This window comes from Mandrillus leucophaeus, unplaced genomic scaffold (assembly GCF_000951045.1).
Source record: "Mandrillus leucophaeus isolate KB7577 unplaced genomic scaffold, Mleu.le_1.0 Scaffold474, whole genome shotgun sequence".
Classification (NCBI taxonomy): Eukaryota; Metazoa; Chordata; class Mammalia; order Primates; family Cercopithecidae; genus Mandrillus; species Mandrillus leucophaeus.
The window spans coordinates 1000210-1026772 of NW_012105076.1; the positions used below are offsets into that span (position 1 = coordinate 1000210).

The following is a 26563-nucleotide window of genomic DNA, read 5'->3' on the forward strand; positions in this document are numbered from 1 at the left end:
TTTAACTGAGACAGGGTTTCACTCTCTTGCGCTGGCTGGAGTGCAGTGGTGCGATCTTGGCTCACTGCAACCTCTGCCTCCCAGGTTCAGGTAATTCTCCTGCCTCAGCCTCCCGAGTAGCTGAGATTACAGGTGAATGCCACTACTGCCCAGCTAATTTTTGTATTTCTAGTGGCGATGGGGTTTCACCGTGTTGGCCAGACTGGTCCATATGATCCACCTACCTTGGCCTCCCAAAATGCTGGGATTATAGGTGTGAGCCACCACGCCCAGCCTGCTGCCTGCTTTTTGAGAGTAATGAAAATTAAATAATTCTGTGGAGTGGTAGCTTTTCTCACCTTCTCACCCTCCTCTACGGAGCTGATGGTTTTTTTTTTTTTTTTTGAGATGCAGTTTTGCTCTTATTGCCCAGGCTGGAGTGCAGTGGTGGCATCTCAGCTCACTGCACTCTCTGCCTCCTGGGTTCAAGTGATTCCCCTGCCTCAGCCTCCTAAGTAACTGGGGCTACAGGCACGCACCACCACACCCAGCTAATTTTTGTACTTTTGGTAGAGATGGGGTTTTGCCGTGTTGGCCAGGCTGGTCTCAAACTCCTGACCTCAGGTGATCTGCCCGCCTCTGCCTCCCAAAGTGCTGGGATTACAGGTGTGAGCCACAGTCCCCAGCCTGATGGTCTTGCTTTTACATTTATGGCTAGATGAAACTAATGCGAAGATTAAATTTATTTCTGTCCAGGAAGAAGGGGCAGAACCAAAAAATACCAAGAAACAGGATATGTGAGTGGCTTTGAAATTCTGTTTTAATCACATAAGGTCAGATATTTAGCTCCAAGTGTGTCACATTGGATTGACTTTAAGGAAACAGTGCTATTTTTCCCAAGAGGGCTATTGACAGTATCATACTTGTCATACTTCACAGTACGAATCCTTTCATCATTCAGCATTGGGCCATGAGGGTAGGTCCCCAGCAGTGACAGTTGATGTAAGCCCCTCATCCTTTCAGTATTGTTTTCAGTTTGTAGCTGGAAGAAGGGTGAGAGTTCACTTTCCCTGCAGCATTTCTCATCCTCTTAAGATGTTGAGTAGTTTGTTGCTTGGAGCCTTGGTCATGAGACCGTTTCTTCTGTGATTCTCAGCATTATTCTAGCCTGTCTTTCCTGAAGAAAGGAGAGGCTCAAGGAAGGTAAAGTCAGAGAGGGCTCTTCTCAGGGGATTTATAGGGTGTGCTCTCAGCTCTGTGAAGGGTGGTGGAGGGCAAAGAGAGGAAGCCTCGTAATGGAAAGACACGCATTCCAGATGTGGCTCCACTTTTACTGAGGGGCCTCCGTCCTGCTGAACCTCACCTTCCTCTTCTGCTTAAAAAAAGTGCTTAAAAATACTGCCTTGCCTTGAGCTGGGCGCCGTGGCTCACACCTGTTATCCCAGCACTTTGGGAGGATGAGGTGGGCGGATCATGAGGTCAGGAGATCAAGACCGTCCTTGCCAGCACAGTGAAACCTGGTCTCTACTAAAAATACAAAAAATTAGCCTGGTGCGGTGGCGGGCACCTGTAGTCCCAGCTACTCAGGAGGCTGAGGCAGGAGAATGGTGTGAACCCAGGAGGCGGAACTTGCAGTGAGCCGAGATTGCGCCACTGCACTCCAGCCTGGGCGACAGAGACTCCGTCTCAAAAAAAAACAAAAAAACAAAAAAAACTGTCTCGCCTTACACATTGAGGTAGTACTGTAAGGATCCAAATGAGGCTAAAATGCTTAATAAGCCACATAGTACTAGGTGAACTTATGTCATTATGAATGTGGCACTCACATTGATTTTTTTGTATTATATGCGAAGTATGCTCCAAGATCTACACCTAATTATGTTTGGACTGTCCATAGCCAGAGAAGCTGGAAGCCTAAAGGGCTTATCCTAACAAAGACATCAAAGCAGGTTTCAAGGCAGTCCCAGAACATAACTGTAATTTTAGAGCTGGGTAGGGTGAGGTTATATAGAGCTGTCTGACCTTTGAGTGGGATGCTTGCTGGCTGTAGAATTTGGAATAGAAATACTATTTCTCAGATTCATTACTCTTCTGAGTTGCATCTTTCTGAAGTCAGTGTGATGCCCAGTGGGATGAATATTTGAAGAAGCTTTCCCTGACTCCTGGGGTAGTGGAGCCCACCCAGGCTGTCTTGTAACTGTGTCCTCGGAACCACATTCCTAGGAATGTCAGCATGCACCCTTAGGTATAAGCTGGAGCCAGGGCTTGCTTGCTTACTTATTTATTCAAAGAATAGGGTTTTGAGGCTTGCATAAATATGCTTTATTATATTAAAATACTGCTTTTAATAAAGGGTACTTGGTGACCTGAAATAATAAGGTCAGGCATTCCTCAGCAGGTTATTAGGGACTGTTGTTCCCGTTTCTTTTAGGAAAGGAGTCTTAACTGGCTAGACCCAGAGTTACAGGGAGCTCAGGAGATACCCCGCCCACCTTTTCTTTTCTGCTGTTGGCTCTGTGTGCTGCTGGTAGCTGTTGCTAGGCTCTCTGTCTCCCTTTCCTTTTTCTGGGGTCTTCCTTTGCTATCTGCCAGCTTGGAGAGAAGGGTGTGCTAAAGCTAAAATTGAGCATGTCAGCCTGGCAACTCAGATTGGTGGATCCCACAAGTCAGCAAGCTTTTTGCCTATATAGTCTCTTGGTGACTCTGGCAGGAGAGTTCATTTCAGGGATTGGCCAACTCCAGACTGCTACTTTGTTGCCTTGCCAGGAAGGTTGCTTTTCAAATAGGTAAGTGGAAAACCTGTAAATCTCTGTTTTTCATCTTTGTCAGAAGATGGATGTTCTATACGTTAGGTTTTTTTTTTTTTTTTTTTTTTTTTGAGACGGGTTTTGCTCTGTTGCCCAGGCTGGAGTGCAGTGGCGTGAGCTTACTGCAAACCTCTGCCTCCTGGGCTTAAGTGATCCTCCCACCTCAGCCTCCCAAGTAGCTGGGACTAAAGGTGTGTGCCACCATGCCCAGCTAATTTTTGTATTTTTTGTGGAGACAGGGTTTCGCCATGTTGCCCGGGCTGGTCTCGAACTCCTGGGCACAAACCATCTGCCCGCCTCAGCCTTCCAAAGTGCTGGGATTATAGGTGTGAGCCACAGTGCCTGGCCCCATTAGTTTGTAAAAAAACTTTTTTGTTATTATTTTGTGTTTTTGTTTTAGTATGGTTTAAAAACCGATCTGAGAGGCAATTTCATAATAGAAATTCTAAAATGTTTTGGGCCATGGTAACAACTCTGGGGTCTAGTCTCCCATGGTTATACTACTTGCATTAAAAATTACTTCAGTGCAGACACATTATCCTCTATTGGGGATGTATAGTGGGAGTTCAGACACGTTATTCCCTACTGGGGATGTATAGCGGGGCTTCATTGGGTATGGTGTATGTGAGTGGCTTGCTCAGCAGAAATGTATGAGCAGCTTAGACATGTCAGCTGGCTCCTGGTACTGAGAGAAATACAGCTGGGCACAGTAAAGAGAATTGTTAGCAACTACAATCACATCCGTGCCAGTTTGCTTTGTGAGCTTTGCAGAAATCCCAGTTGGGTGGTGAAATGCAAGTCACTTCTATTTTGGATGCCTCTGATTATAGACCTTCTGACTGTGAAGGCTGACTAGGAAATTCTCTGCATGGGAGTTCTATGTAATATAGCTATATGTTTCAAAACTGTGAGTGCAGTGCTTACAACATTTTATAAGCAAGTTCTTTATTTTGGGTGGATGCTTCTTTCTTGGTGGGCAATAAGGAAAAAGAGAAGTTATTAAGGATATTTTGTTTATATTTGGTAAACTGCTTGCCTCACACTACAGATTTAACATGAATCAGAGGAATTAGTGCATGGTGGGTAGGATGAGGTCTGTTTTTCACTTCTCGAGAAAAGATTTCACTCCAAATTTAGAATTCTATCTATTCATGATTACATGGTCTTAGGATTTTAATTGACTTTCAGGATTTTATTGGATACATTTTTTCTAGTTAGTGCAATAATAATAATCCTTTAAATTATTTCTGGTTCTTACAATAGGTTTGTAGAATTTGTGTAGTTGTTTAAAAGTCCAGATTTTACAGCTCCTCGTCTGTGTATCCTGCCAACGTCCCGGAGGAGAAAGAAGTCATGGTATTGTGTTTCCCATGGCTGTGTTTCCTTGATGCACACATTTATCAAGGATTCCTTTCATTTACAGTGAGTGTTACTTTTGTCAGTTTAGGGATAATCTTATTTTTCCACAGCCTTTTTTCCCTCAAGCTGTGAACCGTTATTTTACCATGTAGTGCTTGTTGCTCTTTTGCTTGCAAAGTGATGATAAGCAGTTTATATAGCATTAGAGATTGTCTTCTATCTTCTGAAAGCCAAAGCTGATGTTATTGAAGAGTTACAAGTTGTTTATTCACTCTGATGTTAGCAAATGCTCGACTCCCACTTTTCTGTAAGATAAATCTGATGTCTGATTTGCCATTTCTCCTATTTGGTGGTAGGGAGTCTGGAGGAAGCCTAGTAAGCTTGCTGTTCAGAAAGGATGATGCTAGGCATAACCACGGAGGGGTCCATCCGAGGGCTGGAACATGCTCTTGCTTTGCGAACCATTGACTTCTGAGGAGGATTGTTGGTTCTGTTATGGCACATATCTTAAGCACTGTGTGTGCTCTGCGGGCACACTTGGCTGTTGGTTGAGTTCTTTTCTGAAGCAGGAGGATACAACTTCGTCACTCACAGTAGGAAGCTGCCTGCGGCCTCTGGGTGTTGGAAGTGTAAGATGTGAGCAGAGGGTATGAGCAGGAGTCCCCGTCCAGGGTGAGATGAGTCAGGAAGGACCCCACTGCAAGATAGCAGGGCTGTGAAAGCCCGGCAGGGCCCTGAGAAGTCAGCAGCAGACAGCCAGAAGTAACTCGGATGCTTTTATTCTTGGCGATGTTTGGGTGCCTCTGTGCTGTGCCCTGGAGAATGGCTCGGGCTGGACAGCTAGCATGGCAGTGATTCTCAGTTAGGGATGGGCTAAATCTGGACACAATTTCCTTCTTCCATGGAACTAACAGTCTGAGAGAAACATTTGTTGAAATCTAAGTTGGGTTTTTTGAAAATGAACCTTACTCTTGTATCCAGGATATTTTGTAAGGCGGCATTGTGACAGGAATCCAGTGACCCTTGGAACGACACAAACTTGAACTGTGCGGGTACACTTCCATGTGAATTTTTTCCAACCAAACCAGGTTGAAAATGCAGTGTTCTTGGGATGTAAGATAGAGGGCCGCCTTTTTGTGTATCAGCAGGTTCCACAGGGTGGACTGTGGGACTTGAGCATGCTTGGGATTTGGTATCTGCAGGGGTCCTGAAACCAATTCCTCTCGGACACTGAGGGATGGCTTTAGAGTTGAGAATGAAGGGTGCCTCTGGAAGGAGAGCTCAGCAGGTGAGTCACAAAGGGGATGGTGTAGATGCGTGAGCAGTCTACTAGGAGACAGCCAGCTGCCTTATGGACACAGCAGAGCCTCTCCTTGCTACCCACTCTCCCACAACCTCCGACTACGTCTGTGTCTTCACTTTGGAAGTGGCGAGTTGACAGTCAAGGCCTCAAACGAGTGCATTTCCCTGCCCTCTGTGTCTGGCTTTAACATGGTTTGAAACATGTAAACTGTAATATTGATGCCAACCAGAGAAGGACAGTGTGCAAGTTGACGATACACTTCTTAGTGTTCTGTTTCCTAAGCTCATTTTCATAAATGAGTTTCTTTCTTGATTAGTCATATTCACATGTGAATGTGTATTTGCTGAATCTCGATTCTTGGTGTGAAATTCAAGGACACTTTAAAGCAGGAATTGATAAGGAAACTATAGCAGGGTTTCTCCCTCCCAGCACTGTTGACGTTAGGTGGGCGCTGCCCTGTCCATTGCAGAATGTTTATCGGCCTCCCACCTCTGTCCACCAGATGCCATGCCAGCAGCAGCAACAGCACCCTCCATAACAAAAAAAAAATGTTTCCAGATGTGGCCAAATGAAATCTCCCCTGAGAGGGCAACTCTTCTACTCTGCCTGAAAATCAGTGCCTTACAGGCTCTAGGATTCCAGGTAAAAGAGAAATTTAGTAGAGCAACTTGCAGTGGTTCTGTTTTCTTTGTGTCTGTCACTTGCACATATCCTGGCCTCAGAGAGGACTTCACAGACTGCAGGGATTGCACAGCTCCAGGATTGCCATTAGCATCAGACTTTGATGTGCATGAGCCCTATGACTCCTCCACCAGCTTTGCAAAGGGCTGCGTTGTTCCTTGTAACTCCTTAGAACTAACATTAGGTTTTAAGATGGTGTTACTAATGGTATTGTTGACAGAAAAGACATTGGCCACCGTTCTGACAATGGGTGGTGGGGTAGCTTTCTGTGTGTGCTTGGAAGTTGTGTAATTTCTTCAACTCAGATTCATAATTCACTTTTTTTTTGCCCTTATTTCTTTTGCTTTTTTTTCCCCTTCCTTTTTGGAGTAGTATGTCATACTGAAAGGGTAGTAAATTTTTCTTCCTTTATCCAGCAGTTTTGTTTCTTATTCATTTTTCACATTAGCTACTAATGTGTGTGTGTGTTTCCGTATGTGTGTGTTTCATATTTTATGACTACTCACAGTGGAATTTTTTTTGAGAGTCTGTTCTGATGAGGAATATGTAAATGGAATGACAGTTAAGAGTCTGTAAAGTTCTAATCTGACTACATTTTCTGACAATGTGTAGCTTTGGCTTGGTTCAGGTGCTGAATTGGTTTTGTATCTTTGTGAACTGTTTGAAATCTCAGCGGCAGCATGAAGACCTGGTCCCCTGAGGCAGGTGGTGAACCGAACAGGCGTTTGATTCAGGGGTCTGGCATTCAAGGACATCCTTAGTGGAAAACTTTGAAGGGGAGAAAAACCCTTGTTTTGTTGCATCTCTATTGAGCTGTTGAAGAAAAATAGTGATGAGATCATTTGAATTGTTTGATCTCAAGAGTCACTTCCATTAGTCAAGTGCGCTGCTGCTGGATTGAGGAAATGGCAGTGTGGGTTTCTTGAAACAGAGGTTTAGAAATTCGAGTCTTGGTTTTCAGCTTGCCTAGGTGAAGGAAGCTCCAAAGAATGTGGTGACACAGTATTCCTGACTAACATTGTCTCTAAGGATATTTGAACCAAAAGTGTCAGTTCCTTAGAAGAAAGTGTGTTTATAAATATACAAATGGAAGTGATTCTTGAAATTGAAAGTGTCTTCCAAAAGTCTGAGGTTTGAAAGCATTTAGTCAACTCTTGCTCTGTCCATATAGCGCACAACTTTTATTAGGAAAGTTATCATTATAAGAGAATAGCTATTCATTAAAGAGGTGGTTTTCAACACTGCTGTTGCAGAGCTCAAGGGGGACTGCCTGGGCCATTACTGCAGGATTAAAAAGGCCCCTGCACATGATTGTTGGGACTTCTGTCAGTGTGTACACAATCAGTCAGGAAGATAATTTGGAGTTGTGAGAATGAACCTCTTCTGTTTGTGTGACACATCTGGAAGTGACGTGGAAGATGAACTCTTCAGGTCAGTTTAGGCGAAGCTGCCAAACCTTGATTACTTTCTCTGTATTCCTTTTGGTATTCTGTGGTCCTTCAGAGTGACTGTAAGTACTGTTTTTAGAGTGATTCTGAAGTTTAAACAAGCTCAGTATATGCCTCATTTCCTGAAATAGGAGGTCTCTCAGGGAACGTCCAGCCTAACCCAAGTTAAATACGTGCTTTAGTTTTATCAACTGTTTTTCAGATGCAACTAATCTAGAAAGTTTGTTTGCACAAAATAAAAATATGGCAAAATGTATTTTATATTGCTTACATAGTGGGTGCTTAGTTTGTGGGAAACAAATATATTTCTGAAGCAAGGAAAATTATGCTTCAGAATATTTTAAGAATTTTTATTTTAAGTATATAATACCATTGGAACAAGATGAACAGCACTACTTCTTATGAGATACTCGTACAGGACCTCTTTTGGTAAAAGGGTAACTAGCTAATTATTAGGGTAGTGTATATGTAGGGAGAGTATTTATAATAGCCTGAAATCATATTCTCTTCTCAAAGACCAGTGCTCCTCCTGAATGTCTTCAGCCTGATAATCTAAAGAGCCATTTATTATACAGTTTGGTGGTTGGATTTAGCCATCTTGTGGTGGGAGCAGTCACTGAGCTCCAAGTTCAGTTAGCCACATTGTTTTGTTTGCTTCTGAGTGTGTAAGTGATCTACCTAGTTTTCAAGTATTTTAAGATGTTTGGCGAATGATGTTTTCGCCTTCAGTTCACTTGTTTTATTCCATTGAAGTGTTAACGCTGATGGTGGGGTCACTGTATGGGGTGACAGTGGCTGAAAAACTGATTGCAAAGGTATATTTAAAAATTTTTTCAGAGTTCGAGAGTGTTGTCAGTTCTTCAGTTTGACATTCTTGCTATAGATAGAGGTTATGTAAACACAGTGCTAATACTCGGAGGAACGAAACAAGTGAGTAGTGGAGTTCCTTTCCTTTCCTGTTAAGCTAACATTTGTAGCAAGTATGCATCCCCTCAGAGTGTAGAATGGGTTCTCTTCATCCACAGAGAAGATGTTGGAGAGAAAACAGAATTCACTGGGCAAGTAGTTGGCTGAGAGAATTACCAGTGCCTGTGGCGACTAGGCTTAGAGCCACAGCCATTGTAGGTGGTCCACAAATATGGTAGCCTGAACAGCGGGCCATTTTCTAGAAATGTGAGAATTGGATGTCCCCTGTGGGAGTTCGAGGTTCAGTTCTTCAGTAGGTCAACAACCATTGGTCAGTCCAAGTTCTGCGTTCCAACCTCCCTGCTGGATGCTGGGAATACAAAGATCAACATTATTTGGACCTTGCGCTTAAGGACATACTGATCTATTGGGTGAGACAGATGCAAATAAGGGATTACAATACATTGTGTAGGAGAAGAAGGGAGACCAGAGTCCCCTGGATGGCGGAGGATGTGGTCAGGGAAAGTTAGCAAGTAAGCGCTGCCTGATTAGTGAGGGGCAAGAGTGGTGAAGGGGGTGGGGTGGCGAAGCAGAGGCCAGTCGGGCCAAGGCAGGCACAGGGAATTTGCTTCTGAAAGATCCAGGCTGGACTGGGCGTATCTTCCTTCCTCCCTCCCTCTCCTTTTCTTTCTTTCCCCCTTCCCCTCCTTCGTCTTTCTTCTTTCCTTTGCTTTCCTTTCCTTTGCTTTCCTTTCCTTTCCTTTGCTCTCCTCTCCTCTCCTCTCCTCTCCTTTCCTGTCCTCCCCCTCCCCCTCCCCTCCCCTCCCCTCCCCTCCCTTTTGTCTCACTCTGTCACCTGGACTGGACTGGGATCATGACTCCCCAAGTCTCAACCTCCCAGTTTCAACCAGTCCTTTTGCTTCAGCCTCCCAAGTAGCTGGGACCACAAATGTGCACCACCGTGCCTGGCTAATTTTTAAAATTATTTGTACATACAGGGTCTTGTCATGTTGCTTAGACTGGTCTGGAACTCCTGGGCTCAAGTGATCCTCCTGCCTCAGCCTCCTAAAGTGCTGGGATTACAGTCATGAGCCACCACACATGGTGGTCATATGTTCCTTTTGAAGTCAGTAGGTAGTTTAGTTGAACTTGTTCGTGGCTTAGTCCCCAAACATTTAATGCATTGTGCTCATTAAGAGGACATTTGTTGGAAAAGAGATTTCACAATGATGGATGTGTACTGGAGTTTCTTGTATATTTTTATATACTCTAGATTCTGGAGAATGATCACTCAGTTTTAATGTGGAAGACAGAATAGACATCTTTAGAACTGTAAAAGGATTAAGCTATTTTTGTTGACTATGAGAAGAAGATAGCCTTCGTAGAATCGCAGGCTGTTCAGAGCATCAAGGACCTCATACTGTGGAAATCCTCATGTTACAGATAGGACAGCTGAGCTGCCAAGAGGAGCTGCTCCTCCACTCTTCACAGCTGGTTCACAGCAGTTCTTAGTCTGAGAGCAAGTCTTCTGATATTGGGGTCAGATCCTTTCACTGCAACACACTGTACCGCTTTTAAACCAGTTCTTATAGCAAGGTAAAACTTTCTCAAGAAGAAATTGACCTATGTTAATGTTTTTCTTTTTTAATGTGATGTTAGTCTAAGTAAGAATTATATTTTAGGGAATTGTATTAGTTGAAAAGCTGTACAAGAAATTACCCCAACATTTAGTAACTTAAAACAACATTTATTATCTCTCAGTTTTTGTGAGTCAGGACTCTCAGCTTAGCTGAGAGCCTCTGGCTCAGGGTATCTCATGGGATTACAGCTGAGCTGTCAGTTGGGGCTGTAGTCATCTCAAGGCTCAACTAGGGGAACTGCCTCCAGGCTCACTTATGTGGCCAATGCAGGCATCAGGTGCTCACTGGCTGTTGGCTGGATACATCAGTTTCCTGCCACATTGGCCTCTCCATAGGGCAGCTGGCTTCCCCTGGACCAAGTGATCCGAGAGAGAGCAAGAGAGACCCATAAGATGGAAGCCATACATAGTCTTTTTTTTTTTTTGAGATGATGTCTCGCTCTGTCACCCAGGCTGGAGTGCAGTGGTGGGATCTCAGCTCACTGCAACCTCTGTCTCCTAGGTTCAAGAGATTCTCCTGCCTCAGCCTCCTGAGTAGCTGGGATTACAGGCGCCCACCACCACGCCTGGCTATTTTTTGTATTTTTGGTAGAGACGGGGTTTGACATGTTGGCCAGGCTAGTCTTGAACTCCTGACCTCAAGTGATCTGCCTGCCTTGGCCTCCCAAAATTCTGGGATCACAGGCATGAGCCGCTGCACCTGGCTGGAAGCCATAGTCTTTATAACCTGAGCTTAGAAGTGACATTCTGTCACTGCTATTTGATAGAATCAAGTCATTAAGTCGAGGGGACAGTATTATATTAATACATGAGTGTGAATACCAGGAGATACATTGGGGCCCGTCTTCGGGGCTGTCCATGACAAACATGGATTAAGATTCTGTTGATTATGTTTAGCAGAAGTCCACTAAAACTGACTTCAGCAAAACAGACCGGGAGTGGGAGAGAGAATAAATATGGGATATGAAGATTTTTCATGGAGACCAAGGGTGAGGAGCATAACTGGGTCTCATGAGGAACTGGACTTGGAAGGTGGACAGTCTTAGGAACTGAGGCAGCTTTCTCCTGCAGTATCTTAATAGTAAAGTCTCTCATCCTTCTAAGTCAGTCTTATGTTTCACATGTCTCAAATTTATTTTTCTTTTAATCTTTATTCTTTATAAAATAGCTATTTTTCTTTGTCTACACATGGTGGAAAATGGCCACCCCAGTGGTTCTAGGACCATAAAAGACTAATGGGAAGAATCTCCGTGTCGCAGGAGAGAGGATTGAGTTTACTTTGCCCCACTAGTGGGATGGCTCCCCCTATGGAAGTTGTCCAGTGAGCAGGGTCAAGGTTTAGGTTGGGGATATGGACATGTCTGCAGTAGCCTTACTCTCCTGTGAGCTGTGGGGGACGGATAAACGGGATGAAGTTGGAGGAGTTTAGTGAATCATTGGGACAGCAAATTTCAGAGAAGAGCATTTGGAAATAATTTTCTCAAATACATAGTTTTAAAATCCATATTTGATTTTTCTTCTTCAGGGATTCCCAAGCAAAGTAGAGCTAAAATGAATTAATTTGGGTAAAAGTAAAGTTAAGGCTAAGTTAGGAAACACTTTTTAAAAAAGGAACCTGCTGGGTGATGTGGGCTCATGCCTGTAATCCCAGCACTTTGGGAGGCAGAGGTGGGCGGATCACCTGAGGTCAGGAATTCAAGACAAGCCTGGCCAACATTGTGAAACCCCATCTCTACCAAAAATTCCAAAATTAGCTGGGTGTGGTAGCGCATGCCTGTAGTCCCAGCTACTCGGGAGGCTGAGGCAGGAGAATCGCTTGAACCTAGTAGGCAGAGGTTGCAGTGAGCTAATATTGCGCCATTGCACTCCAGCCTGGGCAACACAGCAAGACACTGTCTAAAAAAAAAACAAAAACAAAAAAAAAGAAAAACCTTAATGGAAAAGTAAGCTTTTCTATATTAATTATTTAAAAAAAGTCTCTGAGGCTAGTATTAACCTGGAAAACTTACTGATTATCATAAGTACTGTTTCTCTCTCTCTCTCTCTCTTTAGTTGCCCCTTATAAATTCCAGGTTTATCCACTTTTTAAAATGTTCTTGTGCTGTGAACATCTGTCAGCTTTCCTATATTAGATTTTTTTTTTAGCAGCTTATATAACTTGAAATAAAATTACCATTTTTTGTTCTGAAACTGCCTGTTTAGTGTGTTGATAGGGTTTCGCTTTGGCTTCAGTCAATTTCAATAGATGACAAAGATGCAGAAAAGGTTTTTATTTTCATTTTTGCATGCTTGTTCACTTCCATGGCACTTTAAAATGATGCACACTCCGGCTTAGCTGCAAGAAAGCTTGTATTACAAAGGTAGAAACCAAAAGCCTTTTCTGGAGGTGTTTTTCTTTTTGCTTTGTAGATAAGTCAGAAGAATCCTGTAAAACCTAAAGACAGTCTACCAGTTGCATAGTTGGGTAGTTTTCATTTTTGTTCTTGGAGTTGGATTTGAGCAGTTCAGCAGTAGCAGCAATTAAAGCATGTTAGTGTATGGTAAACACTGATGCTTGTACATCTTAAGGTGTTGCTTTGTTGGTCAAAATCTGGTTTTAAAAGTTGAGACTGGGGCAGTGGTTTTGGGAATTACCACATGGTAAACAGCTCTGTTCCCAGCCCCCAACTCTCCATGACTCTGCGTAGGGGAAGCTGGTGGTGTAGCGCATGTTTGAGAAGGTAGATGTGGCAATGGGAAGTGTGCTTCAGGTGGGGTGGGTCCACAGAGCCTAGCACGGTTGGCTGGGTGGTGCTCCTTCAGAAAAATCTGCGCCCACTCCTTAACCTCTTCATGTTTTACTCATACTCTGCTATTGTGGGTTTAGGTTTGGCAATAATGCTGCTGTTTACAGTGAGAACCTAAGAGGGGAAAAAGAATGGACTTTGTAGTTGCAGCGGTTGCTGGGAAGATGCATCAAGTTTTTTCTAGCTTCTTCCTACTGTTTACCGTGATGCATTCTCTTAAAACTATTCTTTCTTACAATCTTCTCTCTGTCTCCTTAACAGATGTGGAGTTGATCATGCCACTGCCCTGCTCACAACCCCTGAGTGGCTTCTGTTCTGGTTAGAGTAAATACATACTCCTCCCTGTGGCTCACAGTCATTGGTGTCTGTCCCCTGCCTGCCAGGTAAACCTCCTTTCTCGTGGTGACTCCAGCCACAAGGGCCTCCCGGTGTTTTTCAAGCTTCCAACTTTGTCTGTCTCAGGGTGTGTACAGATGTTCTTCCTTCTGCCCTTCATGCTCTTCCCACAGCTTGTCACCTGGCTGGCTTCTGGGCGTCCCGTATCACCTCTTCAGGGTTTTTTCCTAAGAATACAATCCAGAGAGAGCAGCCTCTGCCCCTACCGCTGCCCCTGCCCCAGCCCCAGCCCCAGCCTCAGCCCCATCACACTCAGTCTCTTTACCTTTATGAGGTAATGTTTACCACAGTCTGAAATTATCTTATTTACCTGTTGCTTGTGTTTCCTCCACTCCCAGAATAGAAACACCATGAAGATAGGGACATGTCTTGCCCACCACGATGCCTCCATCACCTAACACAGTACTTAGCATACAGTAGTTCTCAGGAAATACTCGAATGAATGGAAGTGCTGCATTCGTTTAACACATAGCAAACATTTTTTTTGTCTCTGTTTTTAGACCTTGGCGTTTTTAAAGAGCACTGGTCAGTTTGTAAAATATCCCTCAATTTGACTTTGTCTGGTGTTTCCTCTGGATAAGACTCAGATTATGCATTTTTGGCAGAAGCAGTGCCTCGTGTCAGAAGGCACATGTCTGTTTATCCCAGCATTGGGGATGCTAACTTTGATCACTTTGTGAAGCTGTGGCGTATTCTAGGTTTCTTCAGTGTACTGTTGCTGCTTTTCCCTTTGTAATTAATAAGTAACTTGTGGGGAGATTGAGACTTTGTAAAATATTCAATTTCTTATCAAACTTTCACTCACAAGTTTTAGTATCCATTGATGGTTTTTTAGGTCCTTCTGTATCTATTAGCAGCCTTTCTCTTGTAAGGAAAAGCTCTCCCTTTTCATCATTTATATATTGATCAGTATGGACAGATTGTTAATTTCATTGAGTTTTAATCTATTATTATTTTTTTGTTGCTTAAGTTGTCCAAGATTTGACTGGTGGGAGCCTCTTCAAACTGGTTTCTTTTCAAGTTGTGTTCTTTTGCTATGTCCTCATCATTCCTTCAGTGCTTCCTTAGTTTCTGTCAGGACATCTGCTTTTTAGAAGTCATTTTTCTCCTCGTTTGGAAAAAGCACTTTTTTGCTTTTTCCCCCCACTGCAAGAAGTATGGATGTAATACTTCCCTTTACAGAACATCACCGTAACATCTGTAGTCAGTCATGATACCTAAAAATGTGACCTTAAGCAAGTCTTATTATTTTTTTTAAACTCTCATGATTTTTCTTGCTGTTTCTGTGAAATCTAAGAGGAGCAGCTTGTCTGTTTGTAGTTCAGGGACAGAATAGCGTTGTGTGAGATGGTCCACAGTATTTACTGAATACTGCCAGTGCATAAAGCGTACTACCTGGAGCTGGAGAGAATCACAAAAGAGAGTAGAAGAGAGCATGTCTCTGCTCTCAAGGGTGGCAGGATTCAGTGGAGAAAGAGAAGACTGTACTGCACGTAGGAACAAATGAAGTTGAAAAGATTAATTTTCACAGCTAACAGTCTTCTTTATTCTGTTCATGGATAAAGATTACCATTTAATTTGTAGCAGTAGTGAGTCTTGAAAACTGGGTGCCATTTATTACCACTTCTTGTCAAGCTCACACATGAGGCAAGTCAAGGGCCAAGAAAGCCTGACCTGTAGTTGAAACAAGCCGCTTGTAGATTTAGGTGGTTAATTACTTATACAGACAGAGAAAAGAAGAAGAAGGCAAAGATACCAGCTTCCTGTAGTCCTTGTCTAGCACACCAAGAAGGGTGACACTGAAACTCACGGCTGATGACCGTGAGTCACAGGATTCTGGCTGCTGAGGAACTAGATCCAGATGGCAGCTAAGTGGGTTTATCTTCTGGACCCTTAATTGAGGCCAGGTGGAGGGACGCCCAGAAAGTCCCATGCTTCACCAGAACCCAGGAGGCAGTGAGGACCTGTCTCCCGTCAGCTACGAGGGAAGTAGGGAGGTGAGTGGGTGTTGACATAGTATCGCCCTCTCTTGCGTTCCTGGAGGGTCATGAGGTATTCTTCCAAGACAAAGCATCTGTTCTTCCGGCCTTGCCTACATGGCTTATTAGGTAAGTGCGGGCTGCCAGGGATTTGTGGCAGAGCTGTTCTCCTGTACTTCTTTGGACTTGTAGTGTGACTGATGTCTCCACATAACAGATAATCACATCGCCTCTCAATGTTACTCCCCAGCTTTTTTGCCTCCCCGTCCTCTCCCGTCTTTTGACAGATGCTGTTGTGTGAATCAGTCTGTTCTTGGGGCCTATTTTCTGTCTGCCTCCTCTTCATATCTGACATATAAGCATGGCTGGCATTGGTTTGAGAATCCTGGTTCAGGCTCTCCCTGTACATATTCAGAGCCACTGGACTGCAACAGATACTGCCTAATTGTTTGTAGATGGCTGTGTTTTTTGTTTATTTGTTTAAAAAACAAATTTGTGGTATAATGTACACATCAAATTTACTATTTTAGCTCTTTCTTTTTTATTTATTATTATTATTTATTTTTTTGTAGAGACGGGGTTTTGGTATGCTGCCCAGGCTGATCTTAAACTTTTGAGCTGAAGCAATCTGCCCGCCTTGGCCTCCCAAGGCGCTGGGGTTACAGGCGTGATTCACCACACCCATTTTAGCCATTTGTAAGTGTGCAGCTCAGTGGCATTAGGCGCATTCACATTGCTGTGCAACCATCACCACTATCCATCTCCAGAACTTCTTCTTCCCAAACTGAAACTCTGTGCTGAGTTGTTAAAAAACCCCAAGTCCTCGTTTCGTCGTCCCCCCAGATGCTGGTGACCACCATTCTTTTGGTGCCTAAATTTGTAACTCATATAAGTGGATCCATACAATATTTGCCTTGTGGCAGGCTTATTTCACTTAACGTAATGTCCTCAAGGTTTATCCATGTTGTTGCATGTATAAAAATTTCCTTCCTTTTTCAGGCTGAATAATGTTTTATTGTATGGATATATCACATTTATTTACCCATTCATCTGTTGTGGGTTGCTTCTGCCTTTTGATGATTGTCAATAATGCTGCTAGGAACAACAGTGTTGAAACATTTGTTTGAGTGCTTGCTTTCAATTCTTTTGGATATGTACTCAGAAGTGGAATTGCTGGAAGGACTGAAAGCTTAGTTTTTGGTTAATTTGTATTGTTACTTAATGTTAATGGCTGTATCACCATATTATATGGGTCTTATGAGGCCAAATGGATGACTGGAATTTTAAAATTAAATTTCTTTTTTTTCTTTCTTTTCTTTTTTTTGAGATAGGGTCTCACTTTGTCACCCAAGCTGGAGTGTAGTGGTGTGATTATGGCTCACTGCAGCCTCAATCTCCTGGGCTCAAGCAATCCTCCTGTCTCAGCCTCCTGAGTAGCTGGGACCACAGGCATGCACTACCATGCCCAGCTAATTTTTTTTGTAGCTATGGGGTCTTGCCATGCTGCTCAGGCTGGTCTTGAGCTCCTGGACTCCAGCAATCCTTCTGCCTTGGCCTCCCAAAGTGCTGGGATTACAGGTGTGAGTCACTGTGCTCTGCCTAAATTTTATTTTTTTAAAAGTAGTATTTATTATTTCCCTCCTTGATTGTAGAAAATTTTGAAAAGTATATAGAAAAAATTATCTGTAATCTCCTACCACACAGAGCAATGCTTGTTTTTAAAATTTTACATTAGTATTTTAATATTAATATGAACATAAATAATACTCTATGGTATATCTGTATATGATTTTACACAATGTATAACTTAAAGAAAATTAGATAATATATTAATATGTCTCTGGGTCAGACACATTAATCAAGCTTCTGTGGTGGGGATTTACCAAAATACAGGGTTTTTTTGTTTGTTTTTTTGTTGTGTTTTGTTTTGAGATGGAGTCTTGCCCTGTCGCCCAGGCTGGAGTGCAATGGCGCGATCTCAGCTCGCTGCAACCTTCACCTCCCGGGTTCAAATGATTCTCCTGCCTCAGCCTCCTGAGTAACTGGGATTACAGATGCCTGCCACCACGCCCCAGCTAATTTTTGTATTTTTAGTAGAGACAGAGTTTCACCATGTTGGCCAGGCTGGTCTCGAACTCCTGACCTCGTGATCCCCCTGCCTCGGCCTCACAAAGTGCTGGGATTACAGGTGTGAGCCACCGCACCTGGCCCATAATGCAGGTATTTATTCACCCATTTACTTATTGTTTCATTTTCTCTCAGGTATGTTATCTGTATTTACATATATGCTTGTGGATATATATTTCTTTCATAATTGAGACCATGCTGTAAATATGACTTTATAATTTTTTTGTCTTATTATAAAAGTATGGCCTCTAAACAGTCTTCTGAAACATAATTATTAGTTACCACAGGTAATACAAGGTACATCAATTCCATGATTTATTTAATCATGACAGTACTATTTATACTAGCATTAACTGAGTGCTCAGATTTAGATTTTGGTTCTTTAGGTTTTTTCTTTTAATCTTTTTAAAAACTCATATATAATATTTTGTTTGCATATCTGTGGGGGCATTTCCTTATTTTTAAAAGTCACCTTTATGAGACAAAGGAATGAAACTTTTGATACTTACTGAGTAGGCAGGAATTTAAAAACTACTGAATGTTATTTTTCAGGTGTATGTGAGTAACTTTTAATATGAGTCTGAAGAATCAGCATTCTACTCACTGTCTTCACTAATTCTCTAAGAAAATATTAAGCATCTACTGAGAACCTTATTATATTAGGTAGATGTTACACAGATATACAAGACATGGCCTCTGATTTGTGGATCACTAAATTGTAATTGTGAAAATGAGAAGTATGGGTTGAGCATCCCTGATCTGAAAATCTGAAATCAGAAATGCTCCAAAGTCTGAAACTTTTAAAAAATGTTTGCCCCCCTCAACACACACACCCCTGCACCTAAAATCTGAAATCTTTTGAATGCCAACATGATGCCACAAGTGGAAAATTCCACACCTGACACTTTTGCTTTTTGATGGTTCACTGTACACACATCTATTTCATGCACAAAATAATTAAAACTATTGTATAAAATTATCTTCACGTTATGTGTATAAGGTGAATGTGAAACAAATGAATTTTGTGTTTAAACTGGGGCCCCATCCCCAAGTGTGTGAGCAGATCTTCCAAAATCCAAAAAAATTTGAAATCCAAAACACCTCTGGTACCAAGCATTTTGGATAAGGGAGACTCAGCCTGTATATATACATTATCATTTAAGGCAGCATGTGATACATACTATGTTAGTTGTACAGCAGTAGCTGCTAAAATCAAATAAAAAAGAGTGTGCAGTAAGATGTTTAAGGTGGAAGAGGCGACTTCTGGCCTGGGTGATCTGGGACAGTTTCATGGGGAGAGAGATTGGGGACTGGGTCTTTTGTTTGGGTGGTTCTTGCAAGTAGAACATTTCTGGCAGTGGGGAAGGCAATAGGAAAGGCCTCCAGGTGAAAAAGTACAGGATTTATTTGGGTCTTGGCAAATGAATTTACTCAAAGACAGGGAGGATAGTCCAGACAAGGCTTGGGTGACTTGCAGCCTAAGGGGTCTATGTTGTGTAGGGACCTGAATGCCCAGCTAGAGGGTACCAGATTTTTTTTTTTATTCTCCAATTTAAAACTTTTAGTTAAAAAGTAAACTTGAATGTTGAAAATGCAGACTTTGAGAGGGCAGAAGGATCACACACAAGGCTGTCACTTCACACTTGGAGGGTTGCACAGCAGCCAGGCAGAGGCACTCCTCACTTCCCGGAAGGGGCTGCGGCCAGGCAGAGGCGCTCCTCACGTTCCAGACGGTGTGGGGGCCGGCCAGAGGTGCTCCTCTCTTCCCAGACAGTAGGGGGACCGGGCAGAGCCGCTCCTCAGTTCCCAGACAGGGTGCCAGCCAGGCAGAGGCGCTCCTCACTTCCCAGACAGTTGGGGGGCCGGGCAGAGGCGCTCCTCTCTTCCCAGATGGTGGGGCGGCCCGTCAGAGGTGCCCCTCTCTTCCCAGACGGTGGGGCGGCTGGGCAGAGGTGGGGATACCAGATTTTGGGGTAGTAGGCTTACTTGATCAAAGTGACCCTGGAAGATTAATATGCTGGAAATGTGGAAACTGGATGGGAGTGGGAAAAGACTGAGTCAGTGAGATCAGCTGTGTTGGTTCTGTGTAGTGGGGTATTGGATTGGAAAGGGAGTTGTAGAAGCAAGTCTGGTGCTGTCACCCCGCCCCACGACCTGCGGGAGACGGTTTTGAACATGCTGATACTGTCAGTCAGAAGAAAGCTTTTAAAGGTTTTCGTATTCCCCGCCTACCTGGCACCGAGTAGGTATGAAATCACTGTTGAAAGAATGAGTGAACCAGCAATATAATTTTGTACCTGAAGGTGCAGGGAGAGGGAGGATTCAGAATTGACCCTGAGTCTTTGGAGGCAGGGTAACTGAATGAACATACTTTTAGTGTATGGATATTGGAGAAGAGAGGAGGAAGATTGGCTCTTAAGAGGGATAGGGTAAGAATTTTGAATTTGAGCAGGTTTATACAGTCTTGCTCAATGTTAAGGGATATTGGTGTTTACAAATTTTATTTTAATATGTTACTGTTGAGAATATAATTTTTTAATTCCAGTAATGTTTCCATTATTACTGGAAACATTACTGGAATTAAAAGATCTGAGTGTTCTGATTTCTAAAGTGGTGTCAGAGAGATGATGGAAGGATCTGGATTTATGGTCAACTGACTTGATGACAATGTGTATTTACAGCAGTTCTTGGTGGTTTGGGATCCTTAGATCTCATTTCTCATGTGACTTCTGGTCATTTAGCCCTTTCACTCGTAATTCACCATCCATCTAAACAATGGAAGGAGCAAGCAGGAGTGGAATTCAAATGTGTAGATTTAACAAACGCTTCTTTTTGGTTATTCTTACCTTTTTCAAGATAGCATTGGTCTACATGAACACCAATAACAGAAAGTTAACTGAATTTTACATGCTGTTTGTCCCACCTGTCATTAGATATATTGAAGGATTGACTGCTGACCATCAGATGTATGTTTTTAAATTAGTTTAAAATAATGTTATGTATTTAATTTAAAAATAGTGTTGTGGTGGGGGCACAAATGCCTGTAGGGTGCTCTTTGAGCATGTTCATAGCAGTGTAAAATATTAAGAGATGACATACTTATTCTGAAGAGTTTTGAAGCCTTCTGTGAAAGTCAGCTTCAATAGGGAACATTACCTGCATTAATGTATTAGGCAGTTCACTTCTGTGAATTGTGTTTTTTTAATACTTCATTTTTTTCCAGCTACTCCTTTAGTATTTTTTCAGAAGTTTATTTATGGTTAGCCTAGTAGCTCATTCTTACAATTACTGCAGTTTTAAAAACCATCTATTATAAACCGAGGTCTTCACCAAAGGCTGTATAAATCTGATTGGGAAATGGTTCTGAGTGAGAACTGAGCCCTTCTCGAAGTGTGGAAATTTTCTGTTGTGCATTTTACTAGTGCTGGGTTAAGTCCAAGCTCACCATGTATATGCTTTTGAAACGAGCCAATTAGGGCATGTTTAACCATCAGTAGGCTTAAACAAATGTATTTGCATCGTGTCGGAATTTGAACTTAGTCGGAATTTGAAGGTGGAAAATTCCATATGTAAGTGAAAGATTTCTATCACTGGGCTCCGTACTTAACAGTCAGTCCTGTCTCAAACTTTATCTGGTAATGTTTATTGAGCTGGTAACGTTTATGGAGTATAAATGAGATAGGCTATCTTTCTGTGGGACATTGGTTATCTTCACTGGAGGTCTTTTGAAATTGAAAGAAAACAAGAGTAACATAAATTGATACTTAGCTAGAGAAGATGTATTTATATTTAACTTGTCCTCATGATATAAAGACTTGCTTTGTGTCTTTAAAAAAGTGGTTGCTGTTTTTACTACAGTATTAATATCTTAAAGCCAATACATAGATTCATTTCTTCTTTGTTCTCCAAATTCAAAATGAGGTGACATTTATTTCTGTGCTTCCTACTACTACTTGAAAAACTGTTGAATATCAAAAATAAAAAATTGCGGAAGAATAAACAGCAAGAGCTAAAGTTCTTGTTTATTGGCATGTTACCTGCTCCTGGATTACCTACTGCAAATTAGGATGTTTTTGGATAACTTTGATGGGTTTTGAGATTGTTACTTCTCTTTTACCTCTATTTAATCTTTGTATGGTTAGAAACTGCCAGTTTAGCATATTAGGTGAAAAGGGTTAGAAATATAAATAAAATCTTTAGTTGATAGTATTGTACCAATGTTAATTTTTTAGTTTAGAAACTTGTACTATAGCTATATAAGGTATTAACCTTAGAGGAAGCTGGGTAAAGCGTATATGGGAACTGAACTATTTTCACAGTTCTTCTGTTATCTGAAAATTGTTTCAAAATAAGAAGCTAAAAAGTGATTAGACTAACTCAACAGCTACAAAGTTATTAGTGTATTGCAAAACCAGAGATAAGTGATTTGTGTGTTGTAGGGATTGGACAGAGATTCTCTTCTCTTTGGATGGTTGAAATCCTTGTTCATTTTCATTGACCTGAAAAATTGAGAGTTGATGCTGTATCTCATGAGGATGAAGATGCTGTTAGAGTATGTTTAGTAAATGCAGACCTCTTTTTCTGTGTTATGAATATATGCAAAAATACACGACAGATACCAATTTGCATACATACATGCAATATGCTTCCAAATGAGGTGATTGGCTTTCTAAAAATATCACAGAATTTCATTTTGGCTTGTTACACATTTGTTTTCTTGATGAGATAGTGGCAATCATTTGCCTTTTGAGAATAAATTAGATTCTTTTATTTTGGAAACACCAGCATGTGATTTGGGGCTTCATATATAAATTGAGTGATCAGACTTTTTAATACTGAGTTGAATCTAAATTTAAGAAATGAGTTTTTTTTTTGTTTGTTTTTTTTTAAATAAGTGAACTGGCTCTGAATTTATTTCCAAAGAATAGTACAGATCTTTGTGTGGTTCCTGCATCATTGGACTAAGTCTGATATTTGTGGATTTCAACTTTAAAGGATATTATTTGTGTACTTGATTTATGTTTATTATAAGTTATTAGTGCTATCTGTATTAACAGAGATGGAAGACTCCAAGGTTTTTCAGCAACTGCTTTCCCTAGGCCCATGCTGTAGCTGAGTGTGGACATTCACCTGGACATTTGGGCTGCATTTCCGGTCTTCACTAGTTCCACCCCATTTACCCTCTTGGAACTCACTCTTTTTGTTCTAGGGCAGCACTGTTATTAGAGCTTTCTGTGATGATGGAAATGTTATATATCTGCACTGTCCAATGTGGCAGTCACTAGCCACATGTGGCAGTCAAACACTGGAAACATAGCTAGTGTGACTGAAGAACTGAATTTTAAATCTTACCTAATTTTATAGAATAAATTTAGATAGCCACATGTGACTAGAGGCTTCTATATTAGGCAGCACAGACTGAGGGCTACCATTGCTAATTCCTTAAATGGTCTACCTGGAATGCCAATTTAAGTGTAAAAGGAGGGAGTGGACACAGACATTTATCATATAACTGAATTGTCTGTTGTTCTCATATAAAGTTCCCTTTATAAGCATTTTAATTGACTTGATGTGGAAATGATGTTACCATGCTGATTCCTTGCTTTTGGGTTGCCTTTTGTGAGAGGTGCTCTTTGGGTACCACTTTAAAACCTGCTTTTTTCACGTAAATTTTTTCATGTCAGTAAACACACTTCTGTCTCATTGTTTTTAATAACTGTGTAGTATTCTATTTTATTGATGTGCAGTCATTTACTTCTGTTTATCCTTTTTCAAAGTTTTTATGTTACCTACAAATTCAAGAAGACTGATCATGCGCATACATTTTGGGGACACATCTTTGTTTTGTGACTTACGAAATTCCTAGCCAAGTCAAAGGGTAGGAATATATTTGGGGTTTTGTAGTGGTGGGTTGTTTAATGCACACTCCAAAAGTGCCACCTGCTGCCAAGCACCCTCCCCACCGGGTTGTACCAATTTACCCTCTAAATTGGTGTTTGTGACAGGTTGTTAATCAGTGAGAAACACTTTAGGGGTTGTGTGTTTACACAAAGGCTGCTTTAAGGCAGCATCTCACACTCTTCTGTCTGTTCTTTCTGTTCAGGGCAAAAATCAAGTGTCCTTGAATGTGGTGTGTTTGATATTTGGCTTCCTTGGGTTGGCATGGCCTGAGGGTGGTCCAGAAGGGGCCCCCATGGGTGGGGTTGAGGCTCATCAGGCAGGGCTTCTGGGAGGTCCCATCAGCAACCTCTCTGCCTGCAGTTCTGCTTCATGCTGCCTTTTGTGTGGCTTGTTCCCTTGGACAGCAAGTCTGGGGCCTTTCAGCTCTCTCTTCACCAACTATAGAACAGGGGCCCTTGTGTTCCTTACCTGCGTGGCAGTGCTGCTGCCCTCTCTGATAGTGACAGCCCCGTCTGTGCACAGTGATGTATTTTTCGTGAGCCCAGGCTAATCTGCTGGATTTAGCTGAGTATCTGTGGTCAGTGTTTCTAGGCTGGTCTTGAAGATAGGAGCTTATTTTAAATTTGGGACCAAAGGAGGCCTCTGTTCTTTCACACTTTTGTTAGGATGCTGTCTTATCTTAGTTTTGAGAAAGGTTTCAAGTTCAGAGGTTTCTTGAAAAAGTGGCCCGCATTTTTTAAAAAGTAATTTTAAAATTGTGGGAATGGAGCTGTACTAACATGTTAATCTGGGACAGGGTATGGCTGGCTACTGGCAAGGAGACAAAATTCCCAAGCTTTAGAATTGATGGTGAAAAGATTTTCTCTTTCAACAGGTACTGGACATGTGCAGAATGTAGGGTTATATAAAGATGGGAATAACACTGCTTGCTTATCAGGGAATAGAGAGTTTATGTGAGAAGTAAGATATACAATGAAAAGTCATGAAACAAGAAATCTTTATAATGATAGAAGGTGGAAGAGGCAAATGGATTAACGTATATTGTGGACCTGTCGAGTCCTGGCCCTGTGCCGTGCTCTTCGTCCATTGCTGAGTTCATTGTGGCTGTAGAGATGTGTCCAGGCACCCACAGAGAGTGTCCTGGAGTGGTGCAGGCTGCCTGACCCACGTCCATGGGGGAGAATTGGTGGGAGGGACAGGGTTCAGGCTGAGCCTGGGAACCTCATTAATTTTGATGAAAAGGAGAGGATGCACCTTTCAGGCACAGAGAGGATTCTGAGAAAGGTTTGCCTCAGATGAAGAGAGAAGACTGAAGACATTGGCCAAGGCCACATGGTGGCTGGGGCATTTGAGCTTTACTCTTGAGGCAGGGAGGAAGATTTCTCAGCAAGGCAGTGATGTGATAAAGTTGGAGTTTCAAGGTGTTTCATTGGGTATGAGTGAGTAGGATACATTGTTGGAAGGGAGTCTAAAAGCAGGGAAACCAGAATTCCTGTCTGGAGACAGGGACACTTCCCAGTGTTTTTGGCTGTTGTTACCCTTGTGGAAGTTACCAGTGAAAGGAAGGAAGAGTCAGCGGTCAGGGCTGGATCTCTTCAGTCCCAGAGTGGGTTAGAATCCCTTTTCCACCATGCACTAGCTGGGAGCCTTGGGCCTGGTTCCTATCTTCCTTCTCTGTAAAATGGGACAGTAAAAATGTCTACCTCATAGAATTGTTTTGGGTATAAAATGAAATAAGATAAAGTGCTTGGTACAAAGTAAATGTGCTCAGTAAATAGTTATTATTAATAATATTAGGTAAAGGTCATTTCTTATGAGATAACATGGGCCTACATCGCATGGATTTTATGGACTAAAACAGACACTTTAGAAGTTGGGACAGGTTAAACCTCTCTGGAATGCAGATCTGAACGTGGCTGCCTTCCCAGGGTGGCCTCCGCCATAGAAGTCACGGTGTGAGAGCACACCTTCCTGCCGCTGCCTGGAGCAGCGTCTTTGGGAGCTGGGTAGGATTGTCAGTGTGCGCCCATGTCAGTGCCTCTTCCCCTTAGAGACTATTGCAGGTCTGCAGTTAAACAAAAGTAATTTTCCTAAACCTGAAAAAGGCATGTCTGAATTACCGGAAGTGAAATATTTCATTTAACAAAACTGACTCTTGTGGGAGTCCGTTTTGACTCTAATTTTGCCTATACTCCTGAGTAATGAGGCACAAGAAGTAGTCACATACATACTGCCCCTCTCCCACACCTCTTTAAAAACTTTGGAGTGTAAATGCTGGCTTAAGGTGTTTGGCTCATACTTGGAAGGCTGTTAGAAATGAGTTAAAATTCTCTGAAGAATGATTTAGGTTCTTATGCTAGGAAACTCTTGAAAGATTGGATAGAGTCTGGAATTGATTACAATTGAGGCCGTGGAGTCTTTCTGCCTGGAGGTCATTAGAACAACGAGAACTGCTTATTTGGGAAATCAGCTTTGTAGTGGAAAAACACCTGCCGAGAAATCTGGAGACCTGACATAATGTGTGCTTAGTCTTTAGCTGCATGACCTTCGGTGAGTCTTGTTCAGTTTTCTGGACTTCAGGTTCCATCCTCAGCTCTAGTATTAATTTGTGGACTGTGTCCCAGTGTTTTTCATTTGCAGAAACTGCTTTGCATTAAAATGGAATAATCATAATCTTTTTCTAATTTGCAGGGGGAAAAAGCATTTTCAGTGGAACTGGTAGGCTTTTATTAGTTTTTCTAATGTAAAATTATCTTAAACTTTTTTGCTACTCTTTATCTGCTACCAAGTGCTCATGTTGTTATTCTCATGTATGTGGTACATGGCGGTTGTCATTTTTTACTGTTCAGATGTCACAGGCATACCTCTCCTAGTGAAACCATTCCCAGGTTGGACTGTTCGCATCCACATTTCGTGGTGTTTTTGGTGTGCTCTCCAGAGACACAGTGACTCCTCCTGGGGGTGTCCGTGCCTGGTTGACTCCCTCGGGCATTGACTGCTCTACAGCCCGGCCCCAGGCATCAGGGCAGGCTGCTGTGGGGTGGGCGGTGTGGCATAGGACTGCCCTTCCAACTTGGGAATAAGGTAGCGGCTTTCTGATGTGAAGAGTCCTAAATCAGAGATAGATCCTCAAAGGGGCTGCAGAGTTCCTTTTCCTTGGCTTTCCTTAACCAGTGCTCAGAGGTACCTGAGGAAGTGAGGCTGGCAGGGTGGGGCTGGGCCTAGTGAGCAGGGTCTCTGTACTTCCACTGT

General features: G+C 42.3%; 1 protein-coding gene across 5 annotated transcripts in view; it reads left to right on the forward strand.

Moving 5' to 3' along the window:
• The window catches only part of CCNY (cyclin Y), a 326866-nt gene that overhangs the window by 110665 nt on the left and 189638 nt on the right, over window positions 1-26563 (forward strand). The window lies entirely within an intron of this gene.